We start from the raw sequence: 20,619 nt of genomic DNA, 5'->3' as shown, positions 1-20,619 counted from the left end.
TTACGAAAAAGACACCAATTCTCTTTTAGATTTTGAACTTTTCGCTTGTATAAATAGCAAATCTTTTGGAAAACTGATCTTTATTATTGATAGATACAGTTAAAGACTCTAGCCTAGATATGATACTAGTTTCAACTTCATAAAGTTTGATGAAAACAACCTTTAGTGAAGAAATTGTTTTATCTCAGTACAATGAAAGGTATCAATAACAAAATAAAGATTCTCTGTAGAACAACTATTTCCAAAAACTCTATTATTGTTGTCCAGAGCTATCTTAAGGAAACAATGACTTCCTCCTTGCTAAGGAGATCACAGCTTTCAGAGGAACAACCCAAGGATACACTTTATCTTGAAGAATAAGAGGTCTCATCACGAGCCGGCTTATCATAATCACAGATATTATAACTTGTTGACTTTGCCAAATACTGTACACCACAACAGGGAAATGACTCAAGATTGTTGCAATCAAAAGACAAGGGGTCTCATCATGAGCCAGCTTGTTCAGCAAAGTTATAAATCAAGTGAATGACTGTGTCATAATTTGGCTACCAAACCAAGACATTGTTCTTTAAGAGTAAAAATGAAAATCAAAGCAATAAGTGTGGATATGGATTCTTCTTTGAAAGTTGTAGGCTGCTTTAAGTAGGATACAGGATCATTGTTGGGTAACAGGTAACCCTGTCGAGGCTATAAATGCCTGCTGGCAGCAGAGGCTCTACCTACGACAAATGAGCATATTTAAAACTGGTTTACAGAGAAGACTTTGTTTTATCTTTACAAGACCAAGTAATGACTTATGTAAATACAAGGACTAGCTTGAGGAAGCAAATAATCAAATTTGAAAATAGTTGAAACAAAATGTCATTGACAGGTTGGAGCATAATTTACTTTATCTTTCCATAATAAAGTTTATTTTTCTGAAAAATTTTCTGTTTTGGAAGTTTAGAAAATTCAATAGAAAAACAGAGATAACTGGTTCTCCCAAGAAAATCGCCAATTGTTGTGGCCACCAACAACCCCCTCCTTATTTAGTATTAGCAATAACACTATATAAGTGGGGACCCTTAGTCAAATTTTTTTAAAAAAATCAATTAGTGCTTAACTCCTTAAGAAATATCGCATCGCACCAAGAATGATAGGGTATTTTCTTATGAGTTAAAATGATAAAATGCGAAATTGTGACGCAAACTCCATCGCATCACATCCATTAATGAACACTCACGTTGGAAAACCTTAAAATCTCCGATATGCGATATCGCATATCGCAAAGTCGCATCAAATACACATAACAATTAAACGATTAAGCGATCTACGATCTTGCGATATTGCGATCTGCGATCTTTGCGATATCGCGATCAAACAACCTTGCGATAGAACAGCACGATGAAAGTGCGGTAATACGATACAACGATATGCGATACTGCGATGCAAATCGCAAAAACATTCCATCGCAAATTTTCCTAGCTCAATATTCAAGGAAAAGTTTTCCATAAACCAAGAACTAGTTACGCACTTTAATGATAATTAGTGAGTTATATGCCAGTTGTTAATAAAATATGGTTTTTTGTTGTTCGAAGAGCCAGTTCATGTAAGGTGGCGTGTTTTTGCATATCCGTGGCATTTAAATCTTTCCTGTCATTATTTATTATCATTACTCTCTCCTCACTTGTGAACTGCAGGAATGAAGAACAAATGTTATGCAAAGCAATGTGCAACAAGCTATGGGGAAAAAGGGTAAGGCTCCAATGTCTAAAGACAGAGAAAAGGCGCCCTTACAAACAGGTACTGCATGCAACAGAGCCGCAAATTCACAGAATGTTGCTGAGCCATCCATTACAGATCTTTCATATACAGCCATGGTAAAATGGGTACTGAGCGATGCTGATATCAAAGACAGACAGTTTAATGCTCAGGGTCAAGAGCTCACGAAAGCATTATTTTTACAAATTTTGAGCTTTATACCCGATAAAGAAAGAGGCGCAAAAAGTCGAAAAACGTGTCAGAGAAGCCCAGATCAAAGAACAAAGGCAGTTTCCGATGCGCGATTAGCGCTAATCGCGCATCGCTGATAAAATTTCTCGAGAAGGAAAGCTTCTAATTGCTCAGTCACCTGTAAGCCCGAAAATTGCAAGAAAGCAATGATAAAAACAAACTATAAATAGAAAGCTAAAGAAAAGGTAGAAGCAATTCAAGGGTTAACCAAGTTGAACTGGGATTATTACTGGGCATGCACGGTAAAGCCACATAGTCAGTGGATGACTCTCAAGCATATCATTGATTTTGCTGAAAAGATGGTGCTAGCTCTTGCCAATTCTACTTTCTTAGCTCAACCAAAAGTGGAAGACAGTCAGCCGACTCTACTCAAGCAAATACTGAATGCTTGCAACGTTAAGGAGCAAATACAGAAATAGTTAGATATTAGATTTAATTTTAGAAATAGTTTTGTTTTATTTTTGCTTAGAAAAAGGACGGTCATTTAAATCATATCCTGAATTTTTGTAAATAAGTTATTTAGTTAGTAGTATTTAAACCCTTCTCATGCATTTAGAGAAGGGTCCAGAAATTTATCAAAAACTTCTCCTCAGAACATGCACTTTTGCACCCTCCGAGGAGGTTTTGATGAATGAATGGAACATGATTTGTTGATGTTTGCATTTAATATCTGCTACTGATGTTGCACTTCTGTACTCTTAGTGGATGTTAGAGAAAGGAGAGATAAATCATTGTTGCTTGAAGCTCATGAGTAGGACTAGTTATAAATGGTACTTTTATCTCTTAACCATTTCTGCTTATGTGTTAAAGTGATATACAATTTTAGTTGTTTATGTATTACTGCATGAATGCCTGAGTTATCATTTGGCACTTTTGTACGGTGATAGCTATTTATTTATGCTTAATGTATGAATAGCTCATTATGCGATATGTTTTTCACAACTGTTTCGTCTAACTTTTTATGCGAAGTGGTTCATCCTTATTGATATCCTTTCTCATAATAGCTGAATGATCTTTATTACCAGTTGTTATTTGAAATCTTTTTAGATCGCATAATAGAAGAATTACATCCCGGGTTAGTATAGACTTAGATGTTGCTGCTTATTAGATTACAATAGCATAGCATTAGATTAAAGTTAAAATTAGAATATCTCAATTAGGAACTGTTAGATTAGGAACATCAAATTCTACACATAGACACTCATAGATTGGGAAATTGGTCCCATATCCCCAGTCGGACCCGCTATACCAAACGGATAAGGAGCTTCCAACCAAGGTCCGGATCGGGCGGGTATCCCCCTTGTTGTAGACCCGATTTTGGGGACTTCAACAGAGCCCAAGATTGGAAAATCATGGAAGAGGAAGTGGTAACTCAAGGAAAGATGATTATTTTCTTGGTGATCTAAAGAAGTGGTTAGGGAGAAAAGAAAAGAATGGGTTTAGAACCTGCTCTTCTTGATAGTGGTTGGAATATGCATGGACCTTTGTCTCACATGGATAGACCTAATATGAGTGATAAGGAGAGACGACCTCCTAGAAGGGTAGGCTTCCTTTCTCCCTGCTCTCTTTTTTTATCTAATTATTTCGATGACAAATTATTACCCATTTCCTTTTTTAATTCTTGTTGTTTTAGTGATTTCCTTAGAATGTAAAGATAAATGATGTCTGCCAATGGTATTTCTCTTAATGTAGGAGTCTAAAGAGCACCAGCCATCTTCTCTTTGCAATCAGGTATTGCGTCTCGAAATATCATAGATACTTCCAACGAGATATCATATTTTCTGCAAAGTAGTCAAGGTGCATTAGAAAATTGACCGGTAATGGGTCAACCTCCTCAATAGTCACATCAAAATAATAGCCCAAATGCATAATCAAGGTTGAGAACACTTCAAGTTTTTGTTCCTAGTGACAACAATTCAAATTCAACTTGGCATCTTCATTGAGTTTAACATATTTTGTTTGTCACCCTGTGGCTTCAATGAATGACTCTAGGTTAGAAGGTGCATAAATGCCTTTAGGAATGGTACCAAAATCTCGAGAAAATTTTGGATCTTCCCTTGGCTCTGATACCCTGAGTTTTGAATTCATGTTGCCTATGACACCGTCATCGAGCAACATTACATTCTCACAAAGGAAACAATCACAAAGACTTTCTTCTCTGTTTCCTATCACACAATCTCTATGGCATTCTATGCAAACTTTGCCACCTCTACCTCCATCTACACCACCCCTTCAACATCCATAATTTCAAACACTAAACCATCAACATTAGACTAATTTCATGAAGCCTAGTCAACTAAAAGTTCAATTTCCTTCTCTTTATTCCCAAGGTCATTCTTCACAGTCCTTTCAACAATCTCCATGGTGAGCTTTTAGTGTTCCCTTCTTACTTTTTGTTTTAAACAGGGAAAATCTTAGTGGATCAAGACTGTGTGGGCTTTAGATAGTTGGGTTTATTTTGTATCATAAAACATGGCATTTATCTGGATTTATCCAGCTAATTGGGATCTTTTTGTACAACTATAGACACTAAATTATTTCTATTTATGTGGGTAATTCAACTTTGCTGCAAGTATGTCCTTTTCCAGTATGGGAATATTACGATGAAATATAGATAGTGTACAACCTTTGAAAGAATATCTTGGTTAAGCAACCATAGATGGGGAGTATTCTCTGCTAGATATGCCAAGGGCTTGCACCTAGTCCCATATCCAACAAGACTTGCATACACATGCGTGATGACTTTCTTGGATGGTTGAGATGGCCCATGGGAGGCAAATGGAATTGAGATTTCATACCTCAGTTAGGGTATGAAATACACCCTCTTTATCATCATACCAAGATCCTGTTAATCACTATAGTTACTTTTGATTTGAGTTTTAACTGCTATTAGGATATATTTATGGGCGGCTATCCGAAGTCATGGTGAGAATGTGGGGGCCTGATAAGCATGAAATTACAAATGAGTTTTGACTTTATCTGCTTAAACATAAGTATATATGCCTTCCATACTAGCCAAATGCATGAGAAATGCATTATGGCTACATGTATAACTTCTGTAGATCAATGACATCATCAATAACATTGTAGAATCTTATTAGATGTCATTACATATATTACTATTACAGGGCACACAAAATCTCATTTGATGTCATTCAATATCTTGCTATTACAAGGAATACCTTTAGAAAATATTTTAGCATATTACATTTTCCATTCTTGTGCAACACCATGGGCTTGTGAAGGGTGTCTCTGCTCTTAGTTACTTCAATGCTTTCTAGTCAGTGCATGTTCACTCGAATACGATTGTCCTTGGGAAAATAACTTTATCAGACTCTAAACCAATTAAATTGCCCACCTACGCTAATATAATTTTGGATTTTTTTCATTTATTTCTACTACATGTCTCTGTTTAAATTCCCTTTATCGGTGGAATTCCCGTTTTGTTGTTTGATATGAATCTGATTTTTGATAATGAAGCTCTTTACACAGGCCCAATATTTGTCAAATAACTAATGGCTTCCACCAAATAGCTAACAGTGCCTTGTGGCTAGAAATACCCTTGGTGGGAACAAATGTTTATGATCCATCTTGTGCCTAATCATTTTGGGATCCATAGAACAAATTTTCACCACAACCATAATGATATTTTTACGAAGAAAATTCCAGTGGGATCGACAGGATATAAGAATCTGGTATAAAAACTTGTTCTTTCTGTTAGAAAATCGTAAAGGCATTAATATTTTCTTATGTGTATAATTACTTGTGATATTATTATGTTCTTAGTTACTTGAGATATTGTTAAGTTTGTTAGGATATTTTGATACATAGGAAATAGTTAAGTATAACTTGGTCTAGTGTAGATTTAGGTAAAGTGTGTTTCTTTACTATGTACATTTGTAACTTACAATCCAACAGTCACGATATGTTCTATACATGAAGTGATCCACCGGTTCATTCTCTCCTCAGTATTACCGACACTTGATCCGTGGCTTAACACCCCATTGGTCCATGATCTCTATTTAAAGAGCATGGAGGTTCATTTGTAGAGTGACCATTCATGAGAGAAGCTTATGTAAATTTTATTTCTTTTATTAATAAATTTCCTGAAGTGGCCACATTGGCTCAGGCCATGGACTGTTTCCCGCTTTGAGGGTTTTAACCACATCAAGAATACTGGTGTATTGATCTGTGATTTGTTTGTGAGCGGTTTCCTTTGGTGTTCTGTCTGAGGAACTTACCCTGGAAATTCCTACATGGTATCAGAGCTATTTGAGGGCCGCATCCATTGGTGATCCAAATCTGAAGCCGGTACAACTGCATCCGACTATCGTTTCCTAGATATATTGTTTCTAACTACTTTCGGGCAAAGAGGATTTCTCTATTGTGTTAGGAGCATCTGTTCCAGTGAGGAAAAATTTTCATTTCACGTGAAAATGTTTCCGGTAGCCCTAGCTACGTCATTTTTAAGATCTGGAGGTATATAGTGTTTATTTGCAGTTCTAGCTATTCATCTCTTTGTTTATTTTAGTTTATTTAGCTCTCTGTTTTTTATTACCAGATCTATACCTTTCATTTCTGCGTATGCTCTTTTCCCTACGACTCTATTCGATCTGGGAAAATAAGAAACAAAAAGGAAGGATTTTTCTCATGCGTATGCTCTTTTCTGCTGCACCTTAGTATGATATCGGAAAATCAGAAACATTGAGGAAAATATTTAGTTTCCAACTAAAGCTAACTTCAAGCTGTAAGGTTTGTTTTTTTTGTATGTCCGTGTTAGGTTTTGCATTTTTTGTTTTTTAGGCAAAAAATAGCATGCACACCAAAGCTTAAGTGTCTAAAAAAAAAACCCTTCCTCTTTTCCAAAAATTACTAACCTTCTAAACTAGCTCACTTGGTCCAAAGTTACTTTATGAGAATAGAGGTCTTGAGTTCAAGTCTTTCTTTTTGTTGAGTTACTTTTTCAAAAAACACATGTAACTTATGTTTTAAAGTTACTTTATGGAAAAGTGTTCTCACCCATTATAAAAAGTGATTCACTTATAATTCTAAAGTATCTTTATCTTTTATTTAAGTTACAATTTAGTGGGTAGCTCATAAAGTACCATTGTAAAAACGGCTTTCACTTATTTATAAAAGTGAGTCACATAATGATCCGGAACTTGGGAGGAGACCCCCAAGATCTGAAAACTTGAAATGGATCTTGGGGAAAGGCCCCCAAGATCTGAAAGATTGAAATTACCAGAAGAAAAAAAGAGAGGATGCCCAATAAAACCACAAAGAAACTTTTTATGAAACCCACTGATCTGGTTTTAAACAGGAATGCAACAAAATACAAAGATAACCACAAAGACAGATATGTAGGGGAAATAATACTTCATTTCATTACTGGAAAATACTGAAATATGCTTACAAACAGAAGTGGAAATAAACCAGCTAGGGCAATGGTAGCTTATCTCTGAAAAGAGATGTGGCAGCTACATGCCTCTTAACTGTAAAGGCTACATTGTGGCGTACAATTTGTCCTTTTACAAAATGTGACTTGTTACTTATAGTATTTTTCAGTTACAATACCATGGGTCAATTCCATGGGTGAATGAATACCATGGCTGGATTTTACAATACCACGGGCGGATGCCATCTACAATACCATGGGTAAATTCCATGGGTTGATGAATAATATGGGTGGATGAGTACCATGGGTTGATGCCATTTTCCATTCGAATCATTCCTCCCTCCTTAAGAAGCAATGGTCCCCATTGCGTAAAGTTCCCTCCTGCGAAGCCTTTGTTGAATATGAAGAGCCACTGAAGATAAGGGTTTTATGTGGTTAACCCAAAACCCTGATAAACGAAGATCTGAGGATAGAGATACCCTGTAATGCTTGTGACCAACTGTGATTCTGACAGTGTGCGGCCTAGCAAATGGACTTCGATGATAAGGATTTTATGCGGTTGACCCATAACCGTGATGTTGGTTGTTGATGAAGTAGCAGGTGCCTACATAGCCTGGGGTGGGAGGGAACATCTCCAAATAATCCAAGGCGAATGCTACTATGTTGAAACTGATGAATGTGAAGTAGGTGCCTACTAAAGTGGGGTGGGAGGGCACGTCTCCAATGGGAACCCACTCCGAATGCTGCTCCAGAATTAAAATGGGCATAACTCAGTCAGTATAACTCAGAATATTTATTATAACCTGGTTTTGGAAGCAGAAGGACCATTTTGCATCTTCCCATGTGATGGAAATCCTTATCTGGACACTCTGACATCTCAAATTCGCGCTGCAACAGTTCCACTGTCACAAAAATTCTGATAAAATCGTTGATTTTAAATCAGTGATATCTCCCACATCCGAACTCCGATTCGACCCATTTTTTTTTTTGAAATTGGGTGATTTTTCAAGAGGAATCCAAATCTGGTATTTGTTTTTGTAAATTTTGTACCAGATGTTTCAGATCTGAACTGCAAAGTCGTCGCCCACTCAAACCCTCATTCCCATGGAATCATAACCTGATCTGATACCACTGATCCGGATCTTGGGAGGAGACCCCCAAGATCTGAAAACTTGAAATGGATCTTGGGGGAAAGGCCCCCAAGATCTGAAAGATTGAAATTGCCAGAAGAAAAAAAAGAGAGGATGCCCAATAAACAAAACCACAAAGAAACTTTTTATGAAAACCCACTGATTTGGATTTAAACAGGAATGCAACAAAATACAAAGATAACCATAAAGACAGATATGTAGGGGAAATAATACTTCATTTCATTACTAGAAAATACTGAAATATGCTTACAAACAGAAGTGGAAATAAACTAGCTAGGGCAATGGTAGCTTATCTCTGAGAAGAGATGTGGTAGCTACATGCCTCTGAACTGTAATGGCTACATTGTGGCGTACAATCTGTCCTTTTACAAAATGTGACTTGTTACTTATAGTATTTTTCAGTTACAATACCATGGGTAAATTCCGTGGGTGAATGAATACCATGGGTGGATTTTACAATACAACGGGCGGATGCCATCTATAATACCATGGGTCAATTCCATGGGTGAATGAATACCATGGGTGGATTTTACAATACCACGGGCGGATGCCATCTACAATACCATGGGTAAATTCCATGGGTTGATGAATAATATGGGTGGATGAGTACCATGGGTTGATGCCATTTTCCATTCGGATCACATAAAATATTTTTTTTTAAATGAGCTAATTAGATTAAGTTTGGAAAGGTGGGGTGGGGGGAGATTTTTTTTTAAATATAACATTATCATTCATTTCCGCACATTTATGCACTTCGTCAGCACTTCAACAACTTTTCTTCAAAAAACCATAACTTCTTCATCCGGAAGCTGTTTTCAGAGCCGCTTTTTTTTAATCAGCCTAATTTTTTGAGATCTTTCCATTGGAACACTTAGTTTTAGCACCTACAACTTCAGTTTTTGTTAAAATGGAAATTCCATGCCAAGTTATTCTTGATAGCAGCAATTACTTCCAATGGTTGTCCTACATTGTGGATTTACTTAGAAGTAAAGGTCTTTACAAAATAGCCAGGCCAAGAAACCAAACTTCACGATGAAGATAAGGCAGCCAAATGGGAAAATAGGCAATATAAAGCACATGGGTTGATAGGGATGTTTATTTCTCCAGACCTTAGATTCCATATCGCAGAACTTGATACTCCTAATGAAGCAATGAAATAACTCACTAAATTTTTTGGAATTAAAAATGAAATTAGAGCCCATCAACTCAAAAATGAGTTACTTACATTGGACCCCAATAATTTTTCTTCCATTGAATATTTTTTGTCCAAGTTCAGGACCCTTAGACTTCTCTTCGAAGGTGTTAAGGTTAAGAAAGAAGATGGTAGCCTTATCTATTCCATTCTTACTAAGTTGGGACAAGCATACTCTATATTTGTTTCCACCTTCCATTCTACTAGAGAAGCCTTTATTTCTCAAGGACAAGACTACAAGTCCCCCTCTTTTGATGCCTTCGTGATTCTTTAATAAGAGAACAAGAAAAGCTCTTATATCTTGATCTTCTTAATCTTGGAAACTATTCTAAGAAAGCCTTAGCCGCCCAGTAGCAACCAAATTCAAAGAATCCTAAGAAGCAGTATCCTAAAAGGAATGGTCCTAAACCAAACAAGGATCCTAAGAAATTTCAATCTCAAAATGAAAAATCATTTCAACAAAATAATAAGGCAAATAAAAACAAAGGGAAGAAAATTGATAGTCATTGCCAATTTTTTAATCAAGATGGCCACTTAGAATCCAAATGCTTTAAGAAGATGGATGCCTTGGAAGCATCAATGAAGAAGCATAACATCCATTTGGAGCACTCTTCAACTTCAACTTCATCTTCAGGAATAACACTTTCTGCATGTGGTTGTCAAGCATCTCGATTTGGTTATGCATTAAATGCGTCTTCTTCTTCTCATTCTCATGAGTGGCTCATTAATTCTAGAGCTTTTTATCACATGGCCAAAAGCAAAGCCATGTTTTCTTCTTTAAATGATTGTAACACCAAAATAAATATATATGTTGGTGATGATAGATCTCTTAATGTTGTAGGGACTGGAACTATTCATCTAGACAATGGTCAATTTAACGATGTATTATGTTTTCCAAGCTTATCCTGCAACCTTCTATCTATAGATCAGATAATTCATTCAGGTGAAGGTAAAATCATTGAATTTTCACTTCATGATGTTGTAATTAAGGACCGAAGAGATCTTAGACATATTTTAGCTGCTAGAATTGTTGATGATTCTACAAGGTTGTATAAGTTTAACAACTTTGGGTCATCAAATATTCCCTCGATATTTGTTGCTCATAATGATGAAGTGAGCAAACTTTGGCATGAGCAATTTGGTCACTTAAACTATCGCTCCCTTCAGAATATATGTAAAGAAAATATGGTGACAGGTCTTCCGATGGTATCTTGCAAAGATGGTGTTTGTTTCGGATGTGTACTCAAAAAACATCATTGGGATAGTTTTGAAAAACGTGCCTCCTGGCTTGCCTCAGCCCCTTTACAGCTTGTGCATAGTGATTTACGTGGTCCACTTCTAGTTGTTTCATTCTCTGGATACAAGTATTTCTTAACTTTCATTGATGATTTATCTAGACGCACTTGGGTATACTTCTTAAAACTCAAGAGTGAAGTATTTAACATGTTCTTGGCCTTTAAGGCCTTTGTTGAAAAACAATCTGGACATCAAATTCTTAAGCTAATATCTCATAATGGTGGAGAATATGTTAACAACAAATTCATCAACTTTTGCACTAAGAATGAAATTCAAATGCAACATATTGTTCCATATACTCCACAAAAAAATGGTGTAGCTGAATGGAATAATCACACCTTAAAGGAAATGGCTAATTATATGCTTCAATCTAAAGGACTTAGTCTTAATTTTTAGGTAGAAGCAATTAACTGTGCAAATTACATAGTAAATCGCAATCCTACTAAGGTTTTAAAGAATATCACTCCAGAAGAAGCAAGGAGGTCAATTAAACCAGATGTAAGTCACTTTTATGTTTTTGGAAGTGAAGCATGGGCCCATATTCCAAATGAGAAACATAAATCTTTAGAACCTAAGAGTGAAAAATGTATTTTTTTTGGATATTCTGAAGATGCCAAAGGATATAGACTTATTCCACTTAATTCCAAAAATGTTATCATTAGAAGAGATGTAAAGTTTGTTGAAAATATACCAGCCTATGAGCCTAGTTTGGTGGATGTGCCACCTCTCTTTATCCCTTCTACTTGTGAAAATATTTCTTCTTCAAATGATGACAACGAGGATGACAATCCTCCCCCACCTTCTTAGGATCCTCCTTCAACTCCTTAGCTTCCAAAATGGGTCCATGTTACTCGGGATGTAGCAGGTGCTCTTGCCGGTGATCCTACAGATAAGTGACATACACATTCTCAGTTCAATAGAGCCTCTTCTTTACTGGCTCAAGCTTCAAAGAATTATGATCCTGACACCTTGCAGAAGCTTCAGGCCATCCAGATTGGGACACAACTATGAATGAAGAATATCGTTCATTATTGGCAAATGATACATGAGATCTTGTTCCTCTTCCAAAGGGATAAAAACTTGTTAGATGCAAATGGGTTTACAGAACCAAGTATGGACTAGATGGAAAAATTGATAAAAATAAAGATCGTCTTATTGCTAAGGGTTTTTCACAAGTTGAAGGAATTGACCATACTAAAACCTTCTCCCCTATTGCCAAAATGAATTCTATCCACCTTTTCTTTCCCTTGCTGCCTCTTTCAAATGGGAAGTCCATCAAATGGGAAGTCCATCAAATGGATGTTAAATTTGCCTTCTTGCATGGGGACTTGCATGAAGAAATCTATATGGAACAACCTATTGGCTTTATACAAATAGACTCTAGCCTTGTATGTTAGCTTAAGAAATCCCTTTATGGTCTCAAGCAAGCCTCTCGGGCTTGGTATGCCAAAAAGGATAGCTTTCTTTTAGAAACTGGCTTTTCTAGGTGTCAGTCTGACAATAGTGTCTACACCAAGAAAGTGGGTAAGTCTCTTATCATTCTTGTTCTTTATGTTTATGATCTTATCCTTACTAGTAGTGATCCCAATCTTATATACCATGTGAAGTCCATCCTTAAAAGGAAGTTTGAATTGATAGACTTAGGACACTTGCATTATTTTCTTGGTCTTCAAGTCTTGCAATCCAAGGAAGGTATTTCCCTTTCTGAGTCCAAGTATGCCTGTGATCTTCTACGCCATTTTCACATGGAAGATTGTAAGCTAGCCCCTTCTCCCTTTCATTCTGGAGACAAACTGTCAGTCACTTGTACTTCCCCTGAAGTTGATGCTACCTTATACTGTCAACTTGTAGGAAAACTTTTGTATCTAACCCATACTCGTACAGACCTTTCCTTTGTTGTTGGCCTTATTTCTCGGTTTATGCAAAACCCACATGAAATTCATTGGAAAGTAGCTAAAAGAATACTTCATTATGTTCAAGGTACAGTTCAGTTTGGGATTCATTATAGTGCAGAAGCATCTCCTCTATTGGTTGGTTTCACTGATTCCAATTGGGCTGGTGACCCTAATGATCAGAAGTCTACTGCAAGTTATGTGTTCACTCTTGGTTCAGGACCTATTACATGGGCTTGCAAGAAACAAAGTTCCATTTCTCTTTCTTCAACAGAAGCAGAGTATCATGGTGTCATAGAAGCTAGTAAGGAAGCCCTATGGCTTCGTCAGGACCTGTTAGAGTTTGGTTTTCAGTAGCAGCATCTGACTACACTTTGGTGTGATAATCAAAGTGTCATTCAACTATGCAAAGATCCAGTCCAACATCAGCGCAGAAAACACATTGAACTACACACGCACTTCATCAGAAAGCTCATTCATGACCATGTTCTTGAAGTGCAATATTGTTCAACCGATGATCAAGTTGTAGACATCTTTACAAAGGCTCTCACAGAGGTGAAGTTTACTAAACTTCGATTTATGGTTGGAGCTCAGGAAGTTGTCACAAGGGGGGGATAGGATCTAATGCCTCCTTCCTTCTCCTATTGTGTCATATTTGTACATCCTTCAATCCTATCCCGAGTTTCTCTTAAGGGGGGATGTTAGGATATTCTGACACATAGGAAATAGTTAAGTATAACTTGGTCTAGTTTAGATTTAGGTAAAGTGTGTTTCTTTACTTTTGTAACTTACAATCCGATGGTCATGATATGTTCTAGACATGAAGTGATCTGATGGTTCATTCTCTCCTCAGTATTACCGACACTTGATCTGTGGCTTAACACTCGATTGGTCCATGATCTCTATTTAAAGAGCATGGAGGGTCATTTGTAGGGTGGTCGTTCAGGAGAGAAGCTTATGTAAATTTTATTTCTTTTATTAATAAATTGCCTGAATTGGCCACGTTGGCTCAGGCTGTGGACTTAATGGCAGAAGTGTCCTCAGACACGTAATTTTATTAATCAGAAAAAAAACAATTACATAATTGATTTGCAAGAGCTTACACCCGAACAACCAAACACTCTTGCAATGAGCTATTTATAAGCTCCATGTCCTAACTACCTCTAATTATGGATCACTTATTAAATAACAAGTGTCCATTTACAATAAAAGCTATTCAAACCAACTAGCTAACTAATCTCCTATAATAGAGCCTTAGATACGACACATTTGGAGAGTCATATCTAGTTACAACAATATGCTAATTCTAAAAGTCTCCATTAAATAATTAAACATTCAAGAATAATAATTATTAATTTAATATCTTAAATTAATAATTATTTTATTCTAATTTTATAACCTATGATAAAATTTGTATTTTTGGATCATCTAACATTCCCCCCTATGATCCAAAGATACATTACAACAGATACCAAGTTCATCCCTGAACTTAGTAAATTTTATTCTGCCAAGCGGTTTTGTGAAAATGTCGGAGATCTGATCTTCGGAAGGACAATAAACTGGTTTGAGGACATCTTTGGCAATGAGAGACCTGATATGATGATACTTGGTGTCCACATGCTTTGTCTTTGAATGAAAAACTGGGTTCTTGGCAAGTTTGATGGCTGACTGGCTGTCAATAAACAATGATGTAGCTTCTCCCTGAGAAATGCCCAAGTCCTGCAAAATTCGGCGCAACCAAACAATTTCACATGCTGCTTCCCATGCTGAAATGTACTCTGCTTCTGCTGAAGAAGTGGCCACTGTAGCTTGTTTTTTACAACTCCAAGATACTGCTGCTGACCCCATATTCATTAAATAACCTGATGTTGATGCTCGATCATCAATACTCCCAGCAAAGTCGGCATCTAAATATCCACCAAGTACAAAATTTTTAGTCTTTGTGTAAAGAAGACCAAAATCTTTTGTTCCTTGGATATATCGAAGAACTCTTTTGGCTGCATTCCAATGGCTGTCTCGTGGTTCCTGCATAAAACGTGAAAGAATACTGACTGCATAAGATAGATCAGGACGAGTATTTGTCAAATAAATCAAGCTGCCAATCAGCTGTCTGTAAGTTGTACTGTCCACCTTTTCCCCCCCTTCAAATTTTGAAAGTTTCAAGTTTTGCTCCATGGGGGTGAGAACGGGCTTGCAATCTTTCATGCCAAATCGCTGAAGAACCTCTGCGGCATACTTACTCTGAGAAATGAAAATATGATGTGGACGTTGGAAGACTTCAACTCCAAGATAGTAGTGAAGTAATCCCAAATCTGTCATCTTAAAGCCTGCATGTAACTCCTTTTTGACCTGTGCAATATGATCATCATGATTGCCAGTGATGATCAAATCATCGACATACATAACAATAATTACCAGATATTTGCCTTGTTGGTGCACATACAAAGTATCATCAGATTCACTTCGATGAAAACCAACTTTCTTAAGGTAATCATCCATCTTTGCATACCAGGCTCGGGGAGCTTGTTTTAATCCATATAAAGCCTTGATCAATTTGCAGACTTTATGTTCTTGTCCTTCCACTTCAAAACCTGGTGGTTGGGTCATATACACGTCCTCCTGTAAATCCCCGTTGAGAAAAGCACTTTTCACATCCATTTGATGAACCTTCCATCCTTTTTGAGCGGCCAATGCAAGTGTTAATCGGATGGTGTTCCATTTAGCTGTGGGAGCAAAGGTTTCGTCATAATCAATGCCTTCCTGCTGCGCAAAACCTTTTGCGACAAGTCGTGCTTTATACTTGTCAAGTTCACCCTTTTGATTATACTTAATTCTGTAAACCCATTTGCATCCTATGGGTTTAACATTTGCTGGACAATCAACAAGTTTCCAAGTGTTGTTATCAATTACTGCTTTATATTCGTCAACCATAGCCTGTTGCCATTCTTTATGTTTTACTGCCTCTTTGTATGTGGAAGGTTCAGTAAAATCATTTGCTATCAAGGCAAAATTGCCTTCACTTCTATGTGCCCTTCTGGTGCTAGTTTTATTCTGTTCATCAGGCTTTACATCTTTCAAAAGTTGAACTGCCCATTTCGGAAGTTGGTGCTCACTTGTTTGTGCTTCTGTAAAGTCCCCATCATTGTAAAGAGGATTAATATAAACTGATGTACGTCGTTCAGGTGAACTTTGGCACTTTCACAAATATAAGAAAATTAAGTTAAACTCAACGCATCCTTTGCTCATTAGGCAGTTCTAGAGGCGGCCTGCAGGCAGGCACCTATGTAAATGCAGTGAGCACTACCTTGAATATGAAGCTCCTTGCAACCCATTCAAAAAATACCAGAAAAACATTGCGGTGAACGTTTTTTTTTATTTTTTAAATGGAGTATATAATTCAAAAGAGAAAATCAGGGGGAAGAGTATATAATTCAAAATTTAACAACGATTATCCTGACACTGCTGGCATGCAAATTATATCAATTCTCAGGTTTTCCAACTGGTGCTCAACTATGCTATGACATATTCCAGAACAGAGAGTTTCGAATTTCAAATAGCTTGAAGGCTGTATTTTCAGGAACCAGAAGTGTTCATAAAGCCATACACGCAAACCGTGACAAAGTTACCTTATCCATGGCATTTACTCGGATTTCTCAACAACTGAGTTGAATTTTCTGCTTCATCTCCTGTTTGTTTACCACGCAGAAGCCTTCAAATACGATTAGCAGGTCTCGTTTTTTTTTTTTCATGTATTTGAGATCGATCGTGCAGAACCTGGGAGAGTAGAGGCGCTCGCAGAATTAAAAGAAATGGGAAGTACCTCTCGTTCCGTTTCTGTAGTTGAGGTCGATGGAGGAGTGCCTGGGAGAGTGCAGGAGCTCGCGGGAGAAACCCAATGGATCTCCCCTGCTGTCTATGTTTTTGTGGACTGGCAATGTGAGGTTTGTGAAAACACAAATACATGTGGTGCGAAAATTCAAATATACAGCGCTATCATACAGATTTGCATTTGCAATTTTTTTTTTTTTTTTTTTTAAATGATTTTAGAATTGGCAGATCTAAAATCAATAAAAAAAAATTTGTTGCAAATTTCATACCAATTTTTGCTGATCACTTTAACGGAGTTGAGGTTTTCCACGATCTGATAGAGCTGGAATCTCCTCCTCAAATCAACTGCTGGAATGTCTTCCTCAAATCAACTGCAGCATTACTGGAGCTCTGATACCACAATAATGGCAGAAGTGTCCTCAGACACGTAATTTTATTAATCAGAAAAAAAACAATTACATAATTGATTTGCAAGAGCTTACACCCGAACAACCAAACACTCTTGCAATGAGCTATTTATAAGCTCCATGTCCTAACTACCTCTAATTATGGATCACTTATTAAATAACAAGTGTCCATTTACAATAAAAGCTATTCAAACCAACTAGCTAACTAATCTCCTATAATAGAGCCTTAGATACGACACATTTGGAGAGTCATATCTAGTTACAACAATATGCTAATTCTAAAAGTCTCCATTAAATAATTAAACATTCTAGAATAATAATTATTAATTTAATATCTTAAATTAATAATTATTTTATTCTAATTTTATAACCTATGATAAAATTTGTATTTTTGGATCATCTAACAGGATTGTTTCCCTCTTTGAGGGTTTTAACCACGTCAAAAATACTGGTGTATTGATCTATGATCTGTTTGTGAGCGGTGTCCTTTGGTGTTCTTTATGAGGAACTTACCATATAAATTCCTACAAAGTTATGGTCTTGAATTACAGTACCATTATTTGTGACAGCTTGGAACCTTTGAACATTTCACCATATCCTTGTAAACCCTATCCATACATGACAACATAACATTTCCATCATCTGAAATGTATCAATCCTAAATCATAAGAAATGATTCATCACATTTTATTTATTTTTCATATCATGTTTGGGCCATTTTTATCTTAACTGGTAAAGATACTTGTAGCCATACTTACGAGACTCAGCTCAGTTAACTTGGCTAGTATGACTCAGTGAGGATCTAAATCTAAGTAGATCAGATGGAGTTGAAGCTTAACTTGGACATAATTCAGGGTCTAACTCAGACTTGAGTAGAACTATCTCAGGATTTGACTTGGGCTTGGGCAAGAATCAGGTAAAACTTAACAGTTAAAATAAAAGTTTTACCAAGGTTATTTTTTTTTATACCAAATTTCCTGAATTAACTCTTAAGTCTTGCTTGATTTCAAGTCAAACCTTGTTTCTTTTTCCATGTTGAGTTGGACGTAAAGCTTTGTAGAAATAATTTCTGTAATGCTATTTCATAGAGACATATAATTGAGTTTAGGATTAGCTGGTGCTTCCATCACTGTGTCTATCATTTAGAACCAAGATACAATACATTCATCTATTTGAAATTTGAATTCCTTTAAAGATAGAACTTTTTAGCATTACTTGTAGGAGCATCAAACTTGAGGGCTTCCTACGAAGACACATGAAGAAAGAGGAGTGTGTATAGGGAAGTGCACTACACTTATTTGATACTTCCACACATTTTCAAGGCATGCCAATAGAAATGTAAATATTGTCGAATACATTGGCATTGGTTAGGTTTAGAAAAGTTCTCTTTGTCAAATATGTTATTTTCATGAAGTAATATTTCCAACCAAGAGGATAAAGAATTGGCATGCCTAAGACATATTGGTGTTATTTCTTGCCTTTATTTGTGATTTATTAGTATTCCACCACTAATAACTTCATTACATAGTTGTCCGTTTAGTAGTATATTACAACAGTGACTTGTTAAAGGAAATAGATTCTCATTTGTTTGAATGTCATAAACTGGAAGGAAATTTAGCTTTGAATTATAAAAAATCTTGATCAAATATAGGCCCCTTTTTTTAGCATTAAAAAAAAACAGTCATGAAAATAAGCAATGATTTTGGACACAATGAATTACATAACTCTCCAACTCAAAAACAGGTTAGCATATTCAATTTTGTCTACATCAGAGAAAAATGAATGAGTAACATTAAGTTTGCTTTGAATATTTATAGAATCATTTCAGAGATTCTAAATGGAAATTGCATGTGCTAATCTTTCTCAATTAATTACAGGGAAAACAAGGGGCATACATAATGTGTTTGCTTTTGGGAATTGGATTCCTTTTCCCCTGGAATAGTACGCTGATAATTGAAAGTTACTATATTGAAGCTATATTCTTAGTTAGTATCACAATTTTCAAAGTCTTGTCTTATTCTTTTTTAGTTTCTTGTTGTAATCTTGTGTCAGCAATACTTTTCTCCACCCATTAGATTTCTATTGACCAATTTTATTGTTGAAGTGTCACTACTTCTTAAAGATAACTAGAGGAAACAATACAACTACAAAAGTGGAGCATGAGAAATTCTTAGTAGAAATTGCTAGCTCTATTGTGTTTGATTATGTTGGATAAAATCAAAATTGCAATGTACCATAAGCATGGGAATTCAAAATATTGGGATAGAAATGTGTGCGTCTATTTGCATTTATTACTTTAGTTGAAGATAACATTTCATCAACAAATGTTGTACACAGAGAACATAGTAGTTAAAAAAATTATTCTATGGTGACATTTTATATGCTTTGTTTATACAGGTCGTTTGGCTACATAGCGACCACTATTGCAACTAAAGAAAACTTGTTCGACTTTCTTGATTTTATGAGGAATAATGGCATTAACAATATTGTTGATGATGAGATATATATCTTATAAATCCTTTATAGTCTACTTTAGTTTATTTTCTAGTGTTCATATACTTTCATGTCTTATACTTTGCATTGTATCTTCTTCTTTTTTTTTCTTTTAGAAAAGAAACTTAGTATTGATGGTAAGAAGTAGGGATTGAAGAAAGAGGGGAACAATATCACTAGAGAGACAAAATGAAAATTAAAGAGAGATAGAAGAGAGTTGGTCTAGTGGTATCCGTAAAGACAATATCTCACATAAGACACACACATAGGGACTGGTGGTCAAGTCTTTAGAGTTGGTGAATTCACCTATAATGCTTTGGCAACACAATGATAATGTTTTGAAGTGATGAAACAATATTCATGTGTAAATTGTACTCCAACCAATATTAAGTTGAAAATTCATATTATAATACTTGACATTTTATAATATAATTTATGTGGCTGAAATTATTTACAGTTGCACTTGATATTACTTAGTATTGTAATTAACATTGTAACTTTGTGTTTTCATATTAGATGAACATGTACATTGTATGACATATATATATATATATATATATATATATATATATTTAATTTAGTTGCAAAATCATACTAATTAATATGTTGATTAAGAATAAATACATAAAATCAATCTAAAACTACTAAATGAGTAATTTATGTTTATTAATGATGAACACAAATAAAATTAATATAAGTTTAAATTAGTTGCTTATAATGATTGTTAATGAAATTAAATGAAATGAATATAAACTATTAAAGTAGCCATTTATATAATAAGTATGAAACTACCAAAAAAATTAAATGATTACTGCAAATGATAAATTTGTGATTGCAAATGATGACTAAATTTTGCATATATACGACTATTAGTAGCTAATTTACAGTATCTTATAACATGACCAAAATTTAGTCATATTTCTTTGGTCATTAATTGGTTTCAAACGATGACTAAAATTTGCATATATATGAC

At 35.6% G+C, this 20,619-nt stretch overlaps 1 pseudogene; it reads left to right on the top strand.

Moving 5' to 3' along the window:
* Positions 1-20,619, top strand: part of LOC149266495 (DNA replication licensing factor MCM4-like) — a 122,656-nt pseudogene that overhangs the window by 19,987 nt on the left and 82,050 nt on the right.

The sequence above is a fragment of the Pinus tabuliformis genome, chromosome 6 (genome assembly GCF_031772625.1).
Source record: "Pinus tabuliformis cultivar Carrire ecotype Pingquan chromosome 6, CPIR1, whole genome shotgun sequence".
Classification (NCBI taxonomy): Eukaryota; Viridiplantae; Streptophyta; class Pinopsida; order Pinales; family Pinaceae; genus Pinus; species Pinus tabuliformis.
This window is presented reverse-complemented; position numbering and strand designations above follow the sequence as displayed.